This window comes from Mobula birostris, chromosome 3 (assembly GCF_030028105.1).
Source record: "Mobula birostris isolate sMobBir1 chromosome 3, sMobBir1.hap1, whole genome shotgun sequence".
In the NCBI taxonomy this organism is placed as follows: domain Eukaryota; kingdom Metazoa; phylum Chordata; class Chondrichthyes; order Myliobatiformes; family Myliobatidae; genus Mobula; species Mobula birostris.
Window position 1 is genome coordinate 191755469 of NC_092372.1, and position 23698 is coordinate 191779166.

Sequence of the window (23698 nt, forward strand, 5' to 3'; positions counted from 1 at the left end):
AGTAGAAAAAAATGAAAGGGGTGACTATTTTCCAAATGGAGAGAAAATACAAAAAACTGAGGTGCAAAGGGACTTGGGAGCCCTTGTGCAGGTTAAAGCTTAATTTGCAGATTGAGTCTGTGGTGAGGAAGGTAATTGCAATGTCAGCATTCAATTCAAGAGGACTATAATATAAAAGCAAAAATGTAATGTTGAGACTTTGAGGCCTCACTTGGAATATTGTGAGCAAGTTTGGTGGAGCAGACTCAGTCGGCCAAATGGCCTAATTCTGCTCTTATTTCCTGTGGTCTTAAAATAACAAATTCATCATTCCACAGCTTCATGCTTAGGAAGAAGAGATTGACAATGGCTTGAATTCACGAAAGCTGCTCACTGAAAGCCATGCAGTTAGACCTCAAGGGGCCCCCACTGGAATACACTGGACTCCAGTTATAGAACATACTGGAATCAGTATATTTTGGCCCAAATAAGCAGCTGCCCTAAATAGCTGAAATTTCATGGAAATAGTTAAAGATATTTAAAAAACCAAACTACCATTAATTGAGTAACAAACTGCATATCTGAATGAAATACAGAACAAATTAGACCACCAATACCACTACGACAGTATTATAAACTATGTATTGTCTCCTAATAATTGTTGATGGAGGAATTCCTCTAGTGTGTGCTGCCATGTTCTTCTGACTGATTTTAAATGATCAAAATCAATTAGTACAGGTAATTGACTGCCTTCATACAATGCTTTTAACGATTATACCTTCCAAATCTTCATTTTTATTTTAACATTCAAGATGATTGCCAATACTTTCAAATTCTTTGTAGTTCCCAATTTGCAATACTGAAATAGTTTTATTTTCACTCTCAGTCATTTCTGGCTCCTCCAAGCCTGAATGCTTGTTTACTTCTCACCAACTGTCAGCGATAAAGATTACTAGTTTTTTGAAAACACAGGCAACTGACACTATTTTTAAAAAACTGTTTGCTCTAAGCACCGTGTAGTCTTATGGCCATACAAGTTTACACAACTGATGCTTGTCAAGCCATTCAGCAATATTATCCTGTCCCAATTTAGAGGCATAGTATCTCAAATAAACTAAGGGAAACCCAGCTATTTTCTCAGTCAATTTTTGTTCTTTAAGAGTTGTCCCCAGTAAGCAGCTGCCCTAATTTACTGATGGGCTAATTAACCAGAATCCACTATACGACACTCAACCATAACTGACAAATCACATCAGTGAGCAATCACAATCATTTCAAACAGGCAACGATGCAGTAATCAAATCTTTCTGTTGTGAGTAATTCAATTGATCTTGTGTTTTTCTAAACTCAACTACTTCAGCAAGTCATTCATTCACTATAGAAATATGTACAAGCTCTCAGGAGGTGCTGACAATATAGGTTGACAATAAGGTCATTAACATACATGTAAAAAATAAACACTTCAGAGAGTTATGAACACACCTTAAACACCTTGCGTGTGTTCAAAAGCAGAAGTAACACACGCTTAGAGGTTTTGCCAAAAATCTTTGCTTAAAAGTTTTGCTCTATGTAACATCCAACCACTCCTACAAATAAAAAGGAAGAATGCAACCTACATTTGTTTAACAGCTTTAAGAACACTACACTGAAAGAACTATATGCAGTCATGATTCCCATTCGATAAAACTGTCATGAAGCCAATGGAAATTAGAAATTTAGACCTGTGGATTCAATCTTGTTGGCAAAACACACAATTGTGCATTTCCTAAATAGAAGTATTACATTCAGAATAACTTACCATAAAGGTGTTAACTTTTGTTGAGTTTTCATTAATATCTGGTAGGACCACAACTGAAATAGCTCATCCATTTGTGGTTGCCACATTCAGGAAGGATCTGAATATTCTTTGCAGAGTGCAGAAGAGTTTTATCAGAACCGTCACCATCTTAAGTAATTTTAGGATAGATGCAGAGAGATTAGCTTCTTTAATTTTAAAATCTGGAACCACAATCATTCAAAAAATAAATACATAAATAAATTACAGATAGCCTCAGAAGATAAGTGTAGCAAATATAATGCCTCCATTTAAAAGAGGGAGAGAGCAAATATGGAATTCTGAATTCCAGAATGCCATTCAGTTGCTGCTTGCACTTAAAATTGAAACCAAAACAAGAGAACATGTCCTGGATTGTGGAGGCTCTTAATGATGGATGTTGTTGAGGAATCGCCTCTTGAAGATGGTGGGGAGGGATAGACCCATGAAGGAGCTGGCAGAGTCTACAACAGCTATCTGTACCCTCATTCATTCCAATTTAGTAAAGCGACCATGTCGACAGTGATACAACCAGCCAGGAGCCCCTCTAACACAAATCTACCGAAGTTTGTAAGAGCTTTTGGTGACTTAACAAATAACAAAATAGAACCACTGGCTTGCCTTCTTGGTGACTGCATCCATGTACTGGGCCCACAATAGATCTTCTGTGATGCTGACACCTAGGAACTTGAAGCTGCTCATCTCTTCCATCGCTTACCTCTCAGTAAGGACTGGTGCATTCTCCAGAACTCCCCTTCCCAAAGATCACAATAAACTCCTTAGTCTTGCTGACAAAGTGTGAAGTTGTTGTGACACCACTCACACAGCCGACCTATCTCATTCTTGTATGGTTCCTCATTGCCATCAAGAGTTTACCAACAAGAGAAGTCATCCCTGTTTGATGTAATTTCCATGTCAAAATGATTTATACTTCTGCATGGTAACTACAGGTGAACTATTGACTAGAGTAGAGGGTTAAATTGGATGACATTTGCTCCCTGCTCCTCTGCCAAAATGTAAATTTTGACTACATTGTTTTTCACATTAAAGTACACATTCAAACGGACTGGGATTTGTGAACAACTGAGTGAATAAAATGAATCCAACATCCCACAGTTGCAACACTTGAAATTTGTCCTATTCCAAAGGAACTTCATTTGTGCAAACAAGTAAACAAAGGAACTCGTTTTAACATTAAGGTAATTGCATAAATAAATTGCTTAATTTAGTGAATAAATTCACTATTCAAAATAGTTTCTTGAATGAGATACCACTGATACTGGATACTGAATGTTTCAGTTGACAAGTGGGGGAGAAAACAGAAAATCCTATCAATGAATATAAAGATGACATTGACTAAAGCATGTACACATCAGTAATCCAATTAGGATTCAAAAAACCTGAGAAATAGAGCATATCCAACGTTAGTTAAATAAATAAGGTAATTTCTAAGTAGTCCAAGGACAGCTTCACTACCAAAATCAAGATTTAAAAAATGAATTGAGAAAAGAAAAAACGACTGTGGCAGTTAACCTTGAGGCTTCAAAAGGTGATTACTGGGTTAAGAGAACATTTGGAAGATACTACATCAGAATGATTGCTCAAAATATGTAACATTGCTGAACCAAACATTACAAATAAATGATTACTGTCTTTTCATTCAACATTAATCAAGGATCAAATATTTATTTAAGAAACAAGACCAGGAATAAGCCAATAAACCCTTCAAAAGCCTTCTCTAACATTTATATCATAGGTCAAATATCTCCACATAACCTTCCGACATTACCCCTTATACAAATACTCAGAAAAATAATAAACTGCAATACAAAGAACACATAATGATAGTAAAATCTATTATAATGAAACAAACAGATCCTACCAACTTTGGTTCTATAAAGAACACTCCATATGAACTAACATGAATATGCTTATGGATCAAGGCTGTAATTAAAAGAACCACAATATTAAAATACAAAATCAAATACAGTACAGGCATGGTGGGTGCATTCTCTTTCAAAGTTCAATTGAAAAATACATCACTGATTATCAGAGCTGAAACCCAAATGTGGTAAAAAAAACAGAATTGTTACGGACATCTTTAAATTCAGTCAACCACTCTATGCGAAAGTAGTCAGTTTACTTTACCTATGCCTTATGTTGTAACAAAATACAGGGTTTCCAAATAACATCAGACGGTTTCTGTATAACTGCACAAGTCCATTTAATTTGACCTTGTTTGTCAAAGAAGGTCAATATTGCAAACTGGCTGCTCAGTTTTATTTTCTTCACCTCATTCCCTGCCAAGACAGTTGGAAGATAAGCAACCCTCTGGCTTCTAAACTCATATCAAATGAGCAGAACTCTGCCAATAAATGAACAACATATAATGCCTTCCTCTGCAACTAAATGTCTTTCTCTTATCATGCAATAATTGGCCTTAATTTGCTACATAAAACCTTGAGATTTAACCTAAATATTATGACTAGCCCCAACTCATTTCCATGGTAATTAAATATTTCAACCTGAAGTAAAATAGTTGGAAATGGAACTAGGAACTGTTAAGAGGCAGATAACAAATTAAGATGCTGAAAGCATAATATCATATTGCCTGCCATATTACTTAATACAAATTATCATTTACAACAGGTGAAAGCTTAATAATATGTTAACTAACAGATACTTATTGCTCAATCTTTGAGTGACAAAACAGACAAGAAAATGAGTGGCTTTTTTTTAAAATAAAAGCATCATGCAGAATAATTGGCTAACATTGCAGTGACAGTGAAATCCAAGGAATTGAGAAAGTGCAGATGTCACGCTGGTTTACAAAAACATTAGATGAGTTCACTGGTTAGAGATTCTTTTTTTGAAGTTTATCTGCTCTAAATTCATAATGGAAATCTTCCTAAGAATTTACTATGCTATGACAAACTGACACAAAATACTGTGTTGCTTTAAGTTTGATATCTGCAAGGTGACATGGATACCAGTGGGGCCACTGCATAGGAGTCCGCACTTTAAAATTTCAAAATACAATCAATTCCAGTTAATTAAGACATATCACATGTGGTTCTTTCTTTTAATTACATGGCCCAATTAACCAGAATGCACTGTAGTTTATTCACAAACATTTCTCAGGTTTATAAACAAAGAATATTGAAGTCAACATTTTCACAAGATATTATCCTTTACTTAACACTACCACATCAGTTATCCATTCACAAGCAATTTTAAACCCAATTTTCATTTTGTGGCAGGAGGATTCTCAACTCCTGCACTTCAATGTTCCTGACTGAACAGCCATACTGACAACAAACAATCAAGTGTAGTGTCCACCATGCAAATTACACTGGAAACTCAATGAAACAATGTTTCATTCATAAACGCTGGTAGCTAAGTTGCCTCAAACTTATGAAATACAAATTATTGCATTTGAAACATCTCTGTGAATACAAATAGACTTAACTTGCACTTTGTTTTCTGTGTTAAGAAATGAGAACTGAAATCCATCACCTTCAAGCTGCTATGGCTGCTCCATGCCAAACAATTCAACTAACTGCATGAACTACATTATGAACTTAACCTCTGTCTCAAGAAGCCTTGTCTGATAAAATACTTCTAGGATTTACAATGGCCAACCTCGGCTGCATGTATGGCAGATATATTTTATCACTTCAATCGCCTAACTCTGGTTTTGTAGGGAAGTGCACCAGTGTATCTTAATTAGCAAAAACAATTACAAGATAATATTTTAACAGTCTCAAAAGAAGGTCACCTGCAATTGTTTTGGTGTATTTCCATCCTTTTTAACTGCATTGCTTAACAGATTGCAGTGAATATTGCTTATATGATGCTATGTGTCTGTGATGCTGGTTGCAAATTTTTTTTCTTGCACTAGTGCATACATGTATTTGTGCATATGACAATAAACTTAGCTGAGTTATAAACTAAATATATTGAACTGGATGACAGAAGGGCAACATTATTATTGCAAAGATCTGTTGCACACATTTGGCAACCAACCCAACCACCACAAGACAACAATGCTGACCTTCAAACAAAAGATGAATCAAAGCAACTCACATATGTGTAATGCTGAGGAATCATAGTGAAACACCATCTGGAATATTGTGCAAAGTCTGTTCTCCCTAACAGATATAGCTGTGACCAAGGCAAAGGAAATTTCACCTCAGATGGTGAGTTTACCATGGAGTTTTAACAAACTATACCCAAGTACTCAATTCTAGAATGATCACTAGCGATTTGTTTTTGAAACATTCTAAATTATTAAATGTGCTTCAGAATCCATACGGCCATAACAAAGAGGAACAGAACTAGGCTATTCAGTCTATCAATTATGTTATGTTATTCAATTGTGGTTGATTATTCCAAACCCCATTCTCCGAACAACCCTTAACCCCTTTAACAATCAAGGATGTGTCAACCCCTGCCTTATAAACACACAATGACTTGGCCTCCACAGCCCTCTATGACAACAAGTTCCAGATTCACAACCCGAAAGGAATTTCTCATGTCAGTTTTAAAGCCATGTCCTTTTATTATGATTCTGTGCCCTCAGATTCCAGACATCCCTACTAATGGAAGCATCTATGTCCAGTCCATTCAGAATACGGCAGGTTTCAATGAGACCTTTCCTCATCTTTCAAGTACAGGCCGAGAGGCATCAAACTCTCCTCATCGGTTAAGCTTTCATTACTGTAATCACTTGTGAATCTCCACCAGACCTTTTCCAGGGCTAGCACATCATGCTAAAAAATCTGAATTCTCTTATAGAGTTGACATTCTTCCACACTGGTGTATTTAGAACCAACAGTTACGGTCTCAAAATAGGTTTGCAAAAGCACCATAGAATAGTACAGCACAGAAACAGATCCTTCAGCCCAAAGCCTGTGCCATTCCTGCCTTCACATATCTCTCTAAATGCCTCTTAAATGCTTGCTATTATGTCTGTTTTCACTACCTCAACTGGCAATGCATTCAAAGCACCTAGCACACTCAAGGTAAAAGGAACTGCCTCAGACAAGTATAGGGTGGTGCATACAGTAAATGGCAAGACTCTGAAGCATCCATGTACAAAGGGATCTTGGGGTGCAAGACGACAGCTCCCTAAAAACGGGAACACAATTGATAATGAACCTTTCTAATTACCTGCTCACAAGCCAAGGTTCTGCAATTGTTTTGTAAATTTAAAATAGAGATTCATAGACATTTAAATATTCAGGGAATCAAGTGTTGGCACGTGGCTAAGTGGTTAAGGCGTCGGTCCAGAGATCTGAAGATCACTAGTTCAAGCCGCAGCTGAGGCAGCGTGTTCTACCCTTGAGCAAGGCACCTAACCACATATTGCTCTGCAACAACACCGGTGCCAAGCTGTATTGCCTCTAGTGCCCTTCCCTTGGACAACATCGGTGGCAAGGAGAGGGGAGACTCGCAGCATGGGCAACTGCCGGTCTTCCATACAACCTTGCCCAGGCCTGTGCCCTGGAAACCTTCCAAGGTGCAAACCATGGTCTCACGAGATTAACGGATGTCTGTACACAAGGAATATGCAAAGTGGAGCTAACATAGCAGAACAAATAGTAAAAATAGGAGTAGGCCATTCATTCATTCATTGCTAATAAGACCACATCCGGGACTTCCATCTCAGCATTTCCTGCCCCCTCTCTTTTAAGGGTATTATGTAGATACAGCAGATATTAACTCAAATTAGAATCAGTGTTCAATTCTTAACATGGATTGTAAATTGCAATCAGTAAGTTAGATAAAAGCTTACCTTTGCAAATAAACAGACTGGCCAATGGATTAAAAGATATCACTGAACAATAAGACAATGGGGTTGTGTTAAATTGGCTTGCATCAAACCAACCAAGCCCATGGGCTAAATTATCTGCAAAACTGTGACTTGAGGTCAAGCTGACAGACCAGACTGTAGTCATTTAACATACAAAACATGGTCACAGGAGCAATGTTTTGTAGCTCTAAAACTTAAAAATTAATTGAAAGAAAAACACAGGTTCAAGATGTTGCATCTCTACTTTTAGTTTTGCTTTAACAAGGTGCGCACTTATGACATGGTGCCATAATGCCAAATGCCATTCATATCCTTTTACATATAACCGGCAATGAATTACGTAAGCAACAAAGAATGCTTAATCAACCAACATGTATACAAGATTAGTTAATTATTGAAACACTAAATACACAACACACCTCCCTGCTTAGCTACAAACTCCAATTCAATATAGAATGTGCGTATATATATGCAACTACTGTACAGACACGCATAGCATAGTAAATTTTAAATTGTCCCATTCAGGCCTAAAGATTAATTGCTATGGAGGATTTCTTACTCTGGTAGGACAAAAGAGGGTGTCAAAAGTTTATTTGAGTTTTATAAAGAATAAAAGAGGTGAGAGCAGATATCAGACTGCTGTAAAATGATCTTGGAAAATTAGTAATGGGGACAAAGATATAGCAGACAAACTTCACAAGTACTTTGCATCAGTCCTCTCTGTGGAAGACACTAGCACTATGCAAGAAATTCAAGTGTCAGGGGATAGAAGTGTAGTTGCTATTACTAAGGAGAATATGCTTGGGAAGCTCAAAGGTGTGAAGATAGATAAGTCACCTGGACTGGATGGACTACACCCCAGGGTTCTGTCAGGGCTAACTGAAGAGATTGTGAAGACATTAGTCACGATCCTTCAGCAATCATTAGATTCTAGGACAGTTCCAAAAGACTGAAAAATTGCAAATTTCACTCCAGTTTTTAAGGAAGGAGGAAGGCAGAAGAAACAAAATTATAGGCCAGTCAGTCTGACTGTAGCGGTTGGGAAGATTTAGATGATGAAGTTTACAGGTACTTGGAAGCACATGATAAAATAGGCTGAAGTCAGCATGGTGGCCTTAATGGAAGATCTTGCCTGACAAATCTGCTGGAATTCTTTGATGGACAAAGGAGTCAAAGGATGCTGTTTGCTTGGATTTCCAGAAGGACTTTGCCCAGGTGACAGACATGAAACTGCTAAACAAGGGAGGAGCTCAGTGCATACAAAGCAGATACTAGCATGGATAGATTAGCTGACTGGCAGGAAACAAACAAAAAAAAAATGGAAATACAGGAGGCTTTTCCTGGTGGGTTGCCAATGACTCATGAATTCCGCAGGGGTTCGCATTGAGCCCACTTCTACTCACATCCTATGTTATTAATCTGAATGACAGATTTGATGGCTTCGTGGCCAAATTTGTGAACAATACAAAGATAGGTGAAGGGGTAGTTAGTGTTGAGGAAGCAGTGAGTTTGTAGAAGGTCTTGGACAAATTAGGAGAATGGACAAAAAGCTGCAGACAGAACACTACAAAGGGAAATGTAGGTTCATATACATTGGTAGAAGGAATAAAGGAACAGAATATTTTCTAAACAGGAAGAAAATTCAAAAATCACAAGGTGGAAAGAGTTGGGAGTCCTAGTGCAGGATTACTAAAAGGTTAATTTGCAGGTTGAGTTGGTAGTATGGAAGACAAATGCAATGTAACATTCTTTTCAAGAGGAGTAAAAGCAAGAGTGTAATGTGTGGCTTTACAAGGCATTGGTCAGACCATACTGGCTGTATTGTGGCAATTCTGAGCCCCATATCTAAGGTTATGCTGCCACTGGAGACGGACCGGAGGAGGCTGACAAGAATGATCCCAGGAATGAAAGGGTTAACCGAGGACCCGCTGATGGCTTTGGGCCTAAGCTCAGTGTTGGCAAGAGAATGGAATCTCTCTTAAATAAATATTGAAAGGCCTGCATAGAGTGAACATGGAGAGAATGTTTTCAATAGTGGGAGCCTCAGAAGAGAAGGCACAGCCTCACAATAGAAGGACATCACTTTAGAATAGATGAGAAGGAATTTCTTTATCTCAGGGGTGGTGAATCTGTGGAATTCACTGCCACAGACAGCTGTGGAAAGCAAGTCACTAAGTATATTTTAGAGGTTGATGGGTTCTTGATAAGAACATTGAAGGTTATGGGGAGAAGACAGGAAAATGGGTTGGAGGGGGAAAATATACCAGCCATAATTGAATGGCATAGAAGACTCAATGGGACGAATAGCCTAATTATGTTCCACTGTTGTGGTCTTACACCAGTATGTGCATCAAATACTGCTGGAAGGTTGTCAACTCAGTAAAAGATACCCTTTAGTCTGCCCAAAACCAGCACAGCAAGATGTCCAAAAGGGAATGCTGCCAACTAGCACAGGCTGCAGGAGGTACATGCTGCAGAATGCACAGAAGCTTGGTGAAACCCATGCAAAGGGTCTGTGGGGAAGGACCACAACTTAGGCTTCTTCCACTATATGATAGAGGGTTTGAGTTGGATGAGGAAGTTCCTCAAAAAATGAAAGGATCAATCACTCCGGGGGCCATACAAGTGCCAAGGATACAATAAAACTACTGAATACATTGACCATGAGATTAAAAGTAGTAAACTGTTTCTGCTTTCATGGTTTATTAGGAATAAAGTGTACTTTTGAAATATAAAGATGTTGTATGCAGATCCCAGATGTTGTTGGGTACCTTAAGGTACAGGACTAACAAGCAATTAATCTTCAACATGAAAGGAGCATCAAAGAAGAATTGCTCTCTGAAGTGATCATGTCAGTCAATCATTTACATCAATTTTCTTTCACAAATAACCAAATCATTGCAAGATCACTTTCACAACCATAAATTTGGAATTAACAGTGTTGTCTTGCCAATGACAACACCCTACCCCACCCCATTCACATGTATCTCAGAACATTTAACCAGAAACAATGCTTTGTGTCTGAACTAATGGAGTATATACAAATCAAAACAGTTTCTCAAATATTTTCTTTGGATTTCAGAAGTATTGTTGAAATAACAAATGCTTGTATTTCACACAAAATTTAAACAGTATATAAAATTTAACTATACAGAAATGGATTAATCTGTTGAAACTTCAGCCAAACAGATTACAAAACTGGAATTCAAAAATCATTTTACAAATGCTCCTCACCCCAAATACTGGAGTCCATTTTCAACTGACACATTACAAATAGGTCAAAGCAACACTGTTAATTGTAATTTAGTAATGTTCTGTCTTTGTATTGCACAGCTGTGAACAAATTTCACAAAGTCAGTAATAATAAATCCGACTCTAAGTAAACCTTTCCATAAATATTCATAGTTTTAATGCCACATTAATGGAGGAAACATCCCATTACACTTCCAGAGAAACACAGAAGGGTGATCTCAAGAAATTTGTCTCAAAATTCTGACTTCGTTCTTCAACATGGATACAGAGATAAATGGAAGTGCTGCTTAATTGACAACAACAAACTGAAGTTACACATTTTTTTAAGAAGTAAATGTTATTTTCAAGTTTTTTTTTCATATGTATAGCCTCGCCTGATGGATGTGCAAATGAATTTAATTTGATTGTACAATTTATGTTACAGGCAGCTATCAGAAATTATAAAGATTGCTGAACATACAAACTGAAAATGTACCAACACAAAACATTCACCAAGAGCACTGATGAAAGTGATTTAATATAACAACGTGCATACACAAAGTGCCTTTAATATTGGTAGTTGTCCAAGATAATTGCACAGTTGTCATCAGGATATATTCAAGCAGCCAAAGGATTAGAATTGCTAATTCAGAGTTTAACCCAGTGCAGTTTTAAAGGAGATGGAAAAGCAAATTCAGGAAGATAATTCCAGATCTCCTATTTAGATGGCTGAAGGCACAATATTGAAAAAATGGCAACAAATGACTAGCAACACACATAAAAATTGTTGGTGAACGCAGCAGGCCAGGCAGCATCTATAGGAAGAGGTACAGTCGACGTTTTGGGCCGAGACCCTTCGTCAGGACTAACTGAAAGAAGAGACAGTAAGAATTTGAAAGTGGGAGGGGGAGGGGGAGATCCAAAATGATAGGAGAAGACAGGAGGGCGAGGGATGGAGCCAAGAGCTGGACAGTTGATTGGCAAAAGGTATACGAGGCTGGAGAAGGGAGAGGATCATGGGACGGGAGGCCTAGGGAGAAAGAAATGGGGAGCGGGGAAGCCCAGAGGATGGGCAAGGAGTATAGTGAGAGGGACAGAGGGAGAAAAAAAATTAATAATAATAATAAATAAATAACGGATGGGGTACGAAGGGGAGGTGGGGCATTAACGGAAGTTAGAGAAGTCAATGTTCATGCCATCAGGTTGGAGGCTACCCAGACTGAATATAAGGTGTTGTTCCTCCAATCTGAGTGTGGCTTCATCTTGACAGTAGAGGAGGCCGTGGATAGACGTATCAGAATGGGAATGGGACGTGGAATTAAAATATGAGGCCGCTGGGAGATCCTGCTTTCTCTGGCGGACAGAGTGTAGGTGTTCAGTGAAATGGTCTCCCAGCCTGCGTCGGGTCTCGCCAATATGTAGAAGGTCGCATGGGGAGCACCTGACGCAGTATATCACCCCAGCCGACTCACAGGTGAAGTGTCGCCTCTCTGGGAAGGACTGTCTGGGGCCCTGAATGGTGGTGAGGAAGTGTAAGGGCATGTGTAGCACTTGTTCTGCTCACAAGGATAAGTGCCGGGAGGGAGATCGGTGGGAAGTGATAGAGGGGACGAACGGACAAGGGAGTCGCGTAGGGAGCGATCCCTGCAGAAAGCCGGGGGGGGGGGGGGGAGGGAAGGATGTGCTTAGTGGTGGGATCCCGTTGGAGGTGGCGGAAATTACGGAGAATATGTTGGACCCGGAGGCAGGTGGGGTGGTAGGTGAAGACAAGGGGAACCCTATTCCTAGTGGGGTGGCGGGAGGATGGGGCGAGAGCAGATGTGCGTGAAATGGGATTGATACGTTTGAGAGCAGAGTCGATGGTGGAGGAAGGGAAGCCCCGTTCTTTAAAAAAGGACATCTCCTTCGTCCTGGAATGGAAAGCCTCATCCAGAGAGCAGATGCGGCAGAGATGGAGGAATTGCAAGAAGGGGATGGCAAGAGACAGGGTGGGAGGAGGAATAGTCCAGGTAGTTGTGAGAGTCCATAGGCTTACAGTAGACATCAGTAGATAAGCTGTCTCCAGAGATAGAGACAGAAAGATCAAGAAAGGGGGTGGGGGAGAGAGAGGAGTCAGAAATGGACCAGGTAAACTTGAGGGCAGGGTGAAAGTTGGAGGCGAAGTTAACGGGCTCAGCTTGCATGCAGGAAGCAGCACCGATGCAGTTGTCGATGTAGCGAAGGAAAAGTGGGGGACAGATACCAGTATAGGCTGGAACATGGATTGTTCCACAAAGCCAACAAAAAGGCAGGCATAGCTGGGACCCATAGGGGTGCCCATGGCTAACTACACCAACTAAAGAATGCAAGGGTCCAAGAAGTTGAAGGACTGTTGTAAGATACAAAGGGAATAGCAAGGTCATAATCAGATTTGAATATTTATTATTTACTGAGATACCTTGCAGAAGGGGCTCTTCTGGCCACAGCAACCCACCAACTGGTAGGTCATCGGTCTGTGGGAGGAAACCCACGTGGTCAAGGGGAGAACGTACAAACACCTTACAGACAGCGGCTGGAATTGAACCCGGATCACAGACTGCAGGGGAGGCCAATTCTGAAGGTATAGTTAAGGCAGAACTTGATTGTTTCCTGTTCGCTCAGAGCATCAAAGGAAATGGCAAGGTAGACGAATGGGGTTTGGCGGGATCCGCAATCAGCCATGAAGGAATGGCGGAGCAGACTCCATGGACTGAATTCTGCTCCTATGTCTTATGGTCACTGGTACTGTAGAGCATTGTGCTAAGCACTTACACTACCATGCACCCAATATGAATATGAGGCTTTGGATTTCAAAATGAAACAATGTCAGACTAAGAGCTCAATTATGTTGGCTAGATAGGATACTTGGATACTCAAGTTCTTAAGCTCAGAAAACTACTTAAAATAACAGCCAAGCAGTACTGAGTAAAATGGAATTTGGAAATTAGCAATCAATATGCTTTGGTACAAATCGAGTCAAATGATGCTGAAGTTAAATCACAGATGGTTTAGAAACAATCCGAACTGGCCTGAGACAGCAGTTGGAGAAAGCAACGAATTTAATGTTCGGAGGGAATCCAGGGCTTAATGCATCAATGATTTACTCAACTTACATTTTTTGTACCTTGGCAATTTGTGATCGAACATCGAAATAAACGTTAAGACATGATGTACGATTAGACATATCAATACTTAACTAGAACATACACAATTAAACCTTTACTTGTAAATTCTGCTGTTGCACGTCGCTCCACGTTTGCAATGTTCAAGACATTTGAGAAAGGTCCCCGCATTACCTCCACCCCCTTAAAATGGTGCGAAATCGTTTCAGAAATTTCCTGGCCTTTTACCTTCTCGGACAGACAAAAATGTCTAAATCAACAAAAACACCCGATTTGCGAAGATCTAGAATTAACTTTACAAGGACCATCTCAATCAAAGATTATTCCAGAGTATCGCAGGTTATTCGCCCCTTAGAAATGAAGGCGCATCGCAAAATAAAAGCATAATCTTCGGTCAGATTTTTTTTTAAAAAGCTTAATTACCTCTGAACCGAGTCTAAGGCGGCTTAGAGAAGGTTACATCCAAAGAGAAAAGCTTGGTGGTGCATTCATTTCGCCTCGAAATGTTACAAATTAAAAGAGAGGGAAGGGAGGAGAGTATAAAACAACAACGGCTGCCACTCCTTCGGCAGCGTGTGCGCGCAGGAGCCTGCGTTAGGGTTGCCGCACTGGTTCACACCGCTCCAGGTGTAAAGGCTTATAGGCTTTTACACACTCGCTGACTCGTCGTGCCGCGTTCCGTGTTCCACCCTCCCCGGGGAATGAAACCAACGCGACGATGCGAGGTGAACCAAACCGTCCCCCTCCACTTGCTCTGGGCCACCCACCTCTCGCTCCGATTCGCTCGCTGATGCGCCTGCGCACTGAGTCTCCGCCCGGCGTACGAGGCGATGATGTCACGCGCCGACCGGCCACTGATCGGCCCGTGCGTCACCGGGCAACCAATAACGTAATGCCGCGGATTTGTCGTTCACCTGGGCAAGTCGGGAGGAGGGTGATCTGTCCATTCGGGCCGAACGTGTCAAATAACACAGCCTTCCTGGAAATGTGCTAAAGATACTTTCTAACTCAGGTAGCAAAGGTGGAGCAACAACTTTCGCGATCAATGGTTCAGATTCGAGGCCCTTAGGATTTAGGTATTGATTTCGCAACGTTTTTAAGTTCTTCGTTTCCAAGGTGACACCCTTATTTCAGAGCACTAATCAGCGTTTTTCCCCCCAATTATTGTTAAATTAAGACAAGTCAAGTATGGGTTTCGGGGAGTCCTAAACAATAAATTAATTCTAACCCCCGTTGATCTTTAACTTCTATTCGGAACTCCGTTCCCAAACCTTTAATTGTGTTCTTCAAGCTGGCGACTGGATGAAACTAAACCATGGTGTTCACATTATCGTACTTGACCCTAGGATAAGCACTGATAAGCAAATTCGTACCATCGCCAACACTGCTAACACATTCTTTTGTTTCATCCCTTCCACTGCTGGAATGACATCCCATATAATTGTCAATTCCGACTGTCTCTGTTCCAACCAATTCCCCAATTATCTCTCCATTCTACTTGGTGTCAGTTTGATGTCGGGCTGCGCTTGCTGACTTAAATCGGCTCCCGGTTAATCAAAACGCACACCCATGTTATCAAATCTTTCCCGGTCTCCTCCAATTTGTTATTTTCCATCCTTATAACCAATTAAGGTATCTGTATTTCTCAATTCTGACCGTTTGATCACTCTCACACCTCCACCGATATCCGTCGTCGTGGCTATCCCTCGGGGTCAAGGATGAAGGTCTTCGTTCTGTTGATCTACTTATGGGCTCTCTAGTGGCTTATGAGTCCAATCTTGGCTTTGAAAGTTCTTCCGCATTCAGGACAGGTAGTTCCAGATGGCAGATCGGCCTTTGGTTGTTGCTGCCTCTCTTTTCATTTTCTTCTCTTTTCTTCTAATTCCGCACATCTGTTGGCTTCGAAAGTTGCTGTTCCTTCTCGGATAATGGTTTGCCAGAGTTTCCTGTCCTTGGCATTAGTTTCCCAATTGTTGATGTCGATGTCACATTTCTTCATGTTGGCTTTTAAGACGTCTTTGAATCTCTTCTTTTGTCCGCCTCTTTTACGTTTGCCTTCTTTAAGCTGGGAGTAGAAGATTTGTTTCGGCAGACGTTCGTCTTTCATCCGAACAACATGACCGCTCCATCTTAGTTGGTTCTTGATGACGTAGGCTTCATGCTTGTTGTTTTTGCTTCATTTAGCACACTGACGTTGGTTCTTCTATCTTCCCAGCTGATATTCAAGATGTCTCGAAGACAGCGTTGATGGAACTTTTCAAGTGCCTTCAGATGTCGTCGGCATGTTGTCCAGGTTTCTGATGCATACAGGAGCGTTGGGATTACCCCTGTTTTGCACACTAACATTTTGGTGTCTGTTCGGAGTCACGATCAGACGTCCAAAAGCTGTTCCAGCGCATTTATGACGATGTTGGATCTCGTTATTAAGGTCGACATTGGAGGAGAGGTGACTTCCAAGATATGGAAAATGATCCACGTTTTCCAGGGTTAGAGTAAAACACACTGCGGGAGAAACAGCGGGCAAGCAGCACCTAGTCCAGATAAAGCATCTTGATGAAAGTCCTGCTTGAATCTCTATGGGAGCCAGTGACAGTGACAGAGTAAGTTGTGCTGCTACTTCCCGGCTCCAGTGATCCACTTCCAATACTGACCTCTGTGCTGTCTGGAGTTTTTTTTCATATACTCCTTGGAATACATTGATTTCTCCGTGTGCTCTGATTTCTTCTGAGTGATCAAAGGCATGCTGGTCAGCAGGTTAATTTGGCTGATATAAATTGACCCAAGTGCAGAACAGTGGCAGGAGAATCAAAGTGATGGCGATCAGTATGCTATAGAAGAGATTATAAGGATATAAGTGGTGAAATGGGATTGATTGAATTGTTCCAAGAGCTCAGTTTCCTCTTAAAATGTTATATGAAAATATAAAATATAGATTTTATTGTTCCTGATTGATCTTCGCTACATTTTTCTGGATTAAGAATTATAGTTTTGCTGCAACATATGGCTGACAATCAATTTTCTTCCCATTGATGACTATCTCTTGGGAGATGAAGTGATCTTTGCTAAACCACCTCTGCATTTTCAATACACTTTTAGGATTGCAGTTGATATAAAACAGACGTGATGTTGGCAATACAGTACACTTAATTATTCACAAATGTCAACAGTGAACAATGTTGCACCTTCTGACACTGGGAGTTCTTGATACTAGTGGGTGGGTGTCATCTCATGATAACATCAAATGAGGTTAATTAGACCATTATGCTGGTACCAGCACTATGAAAGTTAACTAATTAATCTCAGATCCACCCCATTCACCATCCATTTCATACTACCACTTTTTATACCTCTTCAAGTATTTATCTGATTCTCTTTTGGAAGTTAACGTTGCATTTGGATCTGGATCTGCACGTAGAAGCACTGTATTTCATATTGTCACAACTAAATAAGACAATATACCTGCAATACACATCGAAGTTGCTGGTGAACGCAGCAGGCCAGGCAGCATCTCTAGGAAGAGGTACAGTCGACGTTTCAGGCCGAGACCCTTCGTCAGGACTAACTGAAGGAAGAGTTAGTAAGACATTGAAAGTGGGAGGGGGAGGATGCGTCCGGTGCTCCTGATGTGGCCTTCTATATATTGGCGAGACCCAACGCAGACTGGGAGACCGCTTTGCTGAACGCTGCGTCCAGTGCTCCCGATGTGGCCTTCTATATATTGGTGAGACCTGACGCAGACTGGGAGACTGCTTTGCTGAACACTGACGCTCTGTCCGCCAGAGAAAGCAGGATCTCCCAGTGGCCACACATTTTAATTCCGCATTCCATTCCCATTCTGACATGTCTATCCATGGCCTCCTCTACTGTAAAGATGAAGCCACACTCAGGTTGGAGGAACAACACCTTATATTCTGTCTGGGTAGCCTCCAACCTGATGGCATGAACATCGACTTCTCTAACTTCCGCTAATGCCCCATCTCCCCCTCGTACCCCATCCATTATTTATTTTTATACACACATTCTTTCTCTCACTCTCCTTTTTCTCCCTCTGTCCCTCTGACTATACCCCTTGCCCATCCTCTGGGTTTCCCCCCCCCACTGTCTTTCTCCCCGGACCTCCTGTCCCATGATCCTCTCATATCCCCTTTGCCAATCACCTGTCCAGCTCTTGGCTCCATCCCTCCCCCTCCTGTCTTCTCCTATCATTTTGGATCTCCCCCTCCCCCTCCCACTTTCAAATCTCTTACTAACTCTTCCTTCAGTTAGTCCTGACGAGGGGTCTCGGCCTGAAACGTCGACTGTACCTCTTCCTAGAGATGCTGCCTGGCCTGCTGCGTTCCCCAGCAACTTTGATGTGTGTTGCTTGAATTTTCAGCATCTGCAGAATTCCTGTTGTTTGCGAAGACAATATACCTCCTTGTTTTCCTTCTGATTCTTTTGCTAAATAGTTTAAATCCACATCCTTGGGTTACTGATACTTTGGCCACAGGAGATTAAATATTCTGAATTCTGTCAGAGAACTTAATAATTTTTAACATATTTGTGAAATCTCCCTTTCACTTTTTCCACTCCAAACCAATCAACTGTAGAGGATTGTAGAGGATTACAACTGAAGTTGTAAATACACACGTCCACACCTCTTTCAAGATCCCCAGTCGGTGGATCCTTAGGAGCCCCTCCAGAAATCCATTTTAGTTTTATGGATTGCTCTTACATGATCATGTGCCATATGCTGTACTTGCTGACTCAGCTCTCTTGTTATGGCTTGTACCAAACATATGGGACTATCTCCACACTCTGCAGATGATTTATGTGAACAATGGCTATCAACAACTAAGCAAGTATTTTATGAGATCCAGTCTGAGCAGTTCCAACCATATATTCACCCCTAAGCTCAACAGGCCAGACTTGTGCCTGAATAACCATTGGTTCTGTGAAATGTTGATGTCGGAGGTTCCTACCTGTTTCAAAAGGCCGAAAATCATACCAGTGCACAAAAAGAGCATGGTGAGCTGCCTCCATGACTTTTGCCCAGTAGCACACACATCTACTGTGATGAAGTGCTTTGAGTGGTTGAAATCAACTCCTGCCTAAGCAAGACCTGGATCTGCTGCAATTTCCCTATTGCCAGTATGTCTACAGCGGATGCAATCTCACTCACTGTCAAAGCAACCCTGGACAATAGTAATACCTACATCAAGCTGCTGTTTATTGACTACAGCACAGTGTCCAACACAATCATGCTCTCACTTTTAATCAACAACCTTCAAAACCTGGGCCTCTGTACCTGACTCTGCAACTGGATCCCTGACTTCCTCATTGAAAGACCAGTCAGTGCTGATCGGAAATAGCACCTCTTCCTTGCTGACAATCAAAACTGACACACCTCAAGCAAGATGAAATCTGCAGATGCTGGAAATCTAAGCAATACACAAAAGTGCTGGAAGAACTCAGCAGGCCAGGCAGCATCTATGGAAAAAAAAGTACAGTCGACATTTCAGGCCAAGACCCTTCAGCAGGACTGGAGAAAAAAAGATGAGGAGTCAGAGTTAGAAGGTGAGGGGAGGGGAGGGAGAAACACAAGGCACTAAGTGAAACCGGGAGGGGGAGGGATGAAGTAAAGAGCTGGGAAGTTGATTGCTAAAAGGGATACAGGGCTGGAGAAGGGGAGTCCAATAGGAGAGAACAGAAAGCCATGGAAGAAATAAAAGGGGGGAGGACCACTAGAGGGAGGTGATGGCAGGTAAGGAGATAAGGTGAGAGTGGGGAATGGTGAAGGAGAGGTGGGGGGGGCCATTATCAGAAGTTTGAGAAATTGTTGTTCATACTATCACGTTGTAGGCTATCCAGACGTTGTTCCTCCAACCTGAGTGTGGCCTCATCGTGATAGTAAAGGAGGCCATGGATTGACATATTGAAATGAGAATGGGAAGTGGAATTAACATGGGTGGCCACTGGGAGATCGCGCTTAATCCCAGAGTTTAAGGATGCGTGCTTATCCCACTGCTCTACTCTCCCTGCAACCAAAAACTTGTGGCTAGGCACAGCTCAAATGCCTTTTGTAAATTTACCAATGACACAACTATTGTTGGCAGAATTTTTGATGGTGATGAGGAGCTGAACAGGAGTGAGGTAGATCAGTTGGTTCAGTGGTGTCACAGCGACAACCTTGCATTCAATGACATTAGAACCAAGGAATTGATTGTGGAGAACACACACCAGTCCTCATCAAGGTATCAGTAGTGGAAAGAGTGAGTGGCTGTTCCTGGATGTGAACATCTCTGAGAATCTTTCCTGGGCCCAGCACATTGATGCAATTACAGAAAAGGCACAACAGGAGCTATATTTCATTCTGAGTTTGAGGAGAATTGGTATGTCACCAGACACTCACAGATTTCTACAGATGTACCATGGTGAGCATTCTAACTGGTTCCATCGTTATATGGTATGGATGGCCACTTCACAGGTTTGAAAAAGCTGATGAAAGTTGCAAACTCAGCTAGCTCTATCATGAGGATTCCCAAGTCCTTTTGCACCTCGGAGCTTTGGAAGTTTGGAGAGGAGGGAATTTTATTCAGGTCCACCACCCACTGGAGTGGTTTGCGGCAGCGTAATAGAGCTTTCACCAGAAGCCAATTGGTCTTTGGGATGAAAGAGCAAATTAAAAGGCAGGGGCCGTCATCTGAATGGACGGAGTCAGAGTGGTGATCTTAAGGCTTTAGCTCTTTGAGGCTTCTGCACAGAAATATTTCACTCGGAAAGAAAAGCTCAAGTTTTTTTCCTTCTTTGTATTTGATCAGCTAGGTAAAGATGACAGGCAGGATAGTGCAATGCTCCTCTAGAGGAATGTGGGAAGGCAGGGAGACCTCCAGTGTCCCTGCCAACTACAGCTGTGAGAAGTGCATCCAGCTGCAGCTTCTAACAAACCACATTAGAGCTGGAACTGGATAAACTCCGGATCATTCAGGAGGCTGAAGGGGTGATAGAACATACAGAGAGGTAGTGACACCCAAGGTGCAGGATACAGAAAGGGTGACAGGAAGGGGAAAAGGATTAAGGAGCCAGTGCAGAGTATCTCTGTGGCCATCCCCCTGAACAACAGCTATATCACTCTGGATACTGTTGGGAGATGACCGCCTCTGTGACTGAGATTGGATGTGGGAAGATGAGGCACACTGTGATGACGGGATTCGTTCATTAGGGGAACTGACAGGAGGATCTGTGGGTGAGAACGAGTTTCCCAGATGGTATGTTGCCTCCTAGGTGCCAGAGTCTGAGATATCTCGGATTGAGTCCTCACCATTCTTAAGTGGGAGGGTGAATAGCCAGAGGTCGTGGTCCATGTAGGTACCAATGACATGAGTACCATGGGAAGTTAAAGGTCAGGATCTCCAGGGTTGCGATTTCAGGATTGCTATTCATGCCACATGCTAGTGAGGCTAGAACTGGAAAGATTATACAGTTAAATATGTGGCTAAGGAGTTGGTTCAGGAGGGAGGACATAAGTTTTTTGAATCATTGGACTCTTTCAGAGAAGGTGGGACCTCTACAGGAGGGATGGTTTGCACCTGAACTGGAGGGGGACTAATATCCTAGTGGGAAGGTTTGTTAATGCTGCATGGTGGGGTTTAAACTAGAGTTGCAGGAGGATAGAAATCAGAGTGCCAGAACAGTTTGTGGAGAGGTTCTGGAGGCAGATGTTGCAAAGACCTCAGACAAAGTTAGGAATCAAAAGGATGAGCATGGTGTGACAAAATACAAGGGTGAATACAGGACTGAAGGTGTTGTATCTGAATGTGCACAGTATAAGGAATAAGGTGGATGAAACTGCAGCAGCTATGATGTTATAGGCATCATGGAATCAAGACTAAAAGATTATAGCTGGGAGCTTAATGTTCAAGGGTACATATTGTATTGAAAGGACAGGTAGGAAGGCAGAGGAGCCTGCATGGCTCTGTTGGATAAAAATGAAATCAAATCATTAGAAAGAGGTGACATAGAGTCAGAAGGTGTGGAATCATTATGGATAGAGGTACGGAACTGCATGGATAAAAAGATCCTAATGGGAGTCGTATGCAGACCCCCAAACAGTAGTAAGGATATGGCCTACAAATTATAATGGGAGATAGAAAATGCATTGCAAAAGAGCAATGTTACAATTCATGGGAGTCGTCAATATGCAGGTAGATTGGAAAAATCAGGTTGGTGCTTGATTCCAGGAGGGGGAATTCCTAGAGTGCCTACGAGATGGCTTTTTAGAGCAGCTCGTGGTTGAGCCCAAAAGAGGATCAGTTATTCTGGATTGGGTATTGTGCAATGAACCAGAACTGATTAGAGCGCTTCAGATAAAAGAACCCTTAGGGGCACGTGATCATAATGTGATCAACTCACCCTGAAACTTAAGAAGAAGCCAAAGTCAGATGTATCAGTATTACAGTATCAGTATTATCTCTTACTAACTCTTCCTTCAGTTAGTCCTGACGAAGGGTCTCGGCCTGAAACGTCGACTGCACCTCTTCCTAGAGATGCTGCCTGGCCTGCTGCGTTCACCAGCAACTTTGATGTGTGTTGCTTGAATTTCCAGCATCTGCAGAATTCCTGTTGTATCAGTATTACAGTGGAGTAAAGGGAATGACAGAGGCATGAGAGACGAGTTGGCCAGAATTGATTGGGAAACAACACTGGCAAAGATGGTGGCAGAGCAGCAGTGGCTGGAATTTTTGGAAGGGACAGGATATATACATCCCAAAGAGGAAGTATTCTAAAGGAAAGATGACATGACTGTGGCCAACAAGAGAAGTCAAAACCAACATAAAAGCCAAAGAAAGGGCATATAATAGAACAAAAATTAGTCAGAATTTAGAGAATTAGGAAGCTTTGAAAAACCAACAGAAAGCAACCTAAAAAAAGTCATTAAGGATGGAATACCAAAGTAAGCTAGCCAATAATATTAAAGGGAATATCAGACGTTTCTTTAGATATATAAAGTGTATAAGAGAGGTAGGAGTGGATATCTGACCGCTAGAAAAAGGTGCTGGAAGGATAGTAATGGAAGACAACAAAATAGCATTTTGCATTAGTCTTCACTATGGAAAACATTGGCAGTATGATGGAAGCTTCAGGTTTCAGGGGGCATAAAGTGTCTGAAGTTACTATAAAGAGAAGGTTCTTGGGAAACTGAAAGGTCTGAAGGTAGATAAGTCTCCTGGACCACAAGGTATACACCCCAGAGTTCTGAAAGAGGTGGCTGAAGAGAATCTGGAGGCATTAATCATGATCTTTAAAGAATTACTAAATTCTAGAAAATTGCAAATGTCAACCACTCTTCAAGAAGGGAGAGAGGCAGAAGAAAGGAAATTATAGGCCAGTTAGTCTGACCTCAGTGATTGGGAAGATGTTGGAGTCAATTATTAAACTGAGGTCTCAGGGTACTTGGAGGCACATGATAAAATAGACAGTAGTCAGCATGGTTTCTGGAAGGGAAAATCTTGCCTGACAAGTCTGTTGGAATTCTTTGAAGAAGTAACAAGCAGAATAGACAATGGAAGATTGGTTGATGTTATGTACTTGGATTTTTAGAAGCACTTTGTCATGGGGCCACACATGAGGTTGCTTAACTAGCAGGAATAAAGCAGAGGCTGATTGGCAGGAGGCAAAGAATGGGAATAAAGGGAGCTTTTTCTGACAGGCTGCTGGTGACTAGTGGTGTTCCACAGGGGT

At 41.5% G+C, this 23698-nt stretch overlaps 1 protein-coding gene across 12 annotated transcripts in view; it reads right to left on the bottom strand.

Annotated features, from left to right (window-relative positions):
* mpp7a (MAGUK p55 scaffold protein 7a) overlaps positions 1-23698 on the bottom strand; it is a 515701-nt gene that overhangs the window by 455414 nt on the left and 36589 nt on the right. For 8 of the 12 annotated variants that reach the window (XM_072253901.1, XM_072253896.1, XM_072253900.1 and 5 more), the window contains exon 1: positions 14402-14731. The exons of 1 other annotated variant lie outside the window; for it this stretch is intronic. The gene's annotated coding sequence lies outside the window, so the exon portion shown is untranslated. 3 more of the 12 variants (XM_072253897.1, XM_072253899.1, XM_072253898.1) reach the window with 3 other exon arrangements.